Here is a 337-nt window from a genome sequence, read left to right as displayed (position 1 = left end):
AGCGAATGGAGATGCTGTATGGCTCAAGGACGCCTGCTCTCCTACTGCTTCTGTTCAATCCTTCTTACTCCTTTCCATGGCCAGCCTTGTATAGGGGTTCACCATCAGCTGTGGCTACTTTCAATCCTCTCGGGAAAATGATCCTATGCGGTTGTCAGTCGCACGGCTAATCGTCTGGAGGCATCACCCATGGTTGATGGCTACATCCCATCCTCGCAGTGAAAACTAATGCTCATGCACTCTGTCATAGTACGGCTAATCACCGGTTGGTTCCCGCTCCTACTGGAATAGAATCCCTTGATTCTTTTGCGTCTGTCACTAACGCCCAGCAGGTTGC

The sequence above is a fragment of the Arachis duranensis genome, chromosome 9, assembly GCF_000817695.3.
Source record: "Arachis duranensis cultivar V14167 chromosome 9, aradu.V14167.gnm2.J7QH, whole genome shotgun sequence".
Taxonomy (NCBI): domain Eukaryota; kingdom Viridiplantae; phylum Streptophyta; class Magnoliopsida; order Fabales; family Fabaceae; genus Arachis; species Arachis duranensis.
This window is presented reverse-complemented; position numbering follows the sequence as displayed.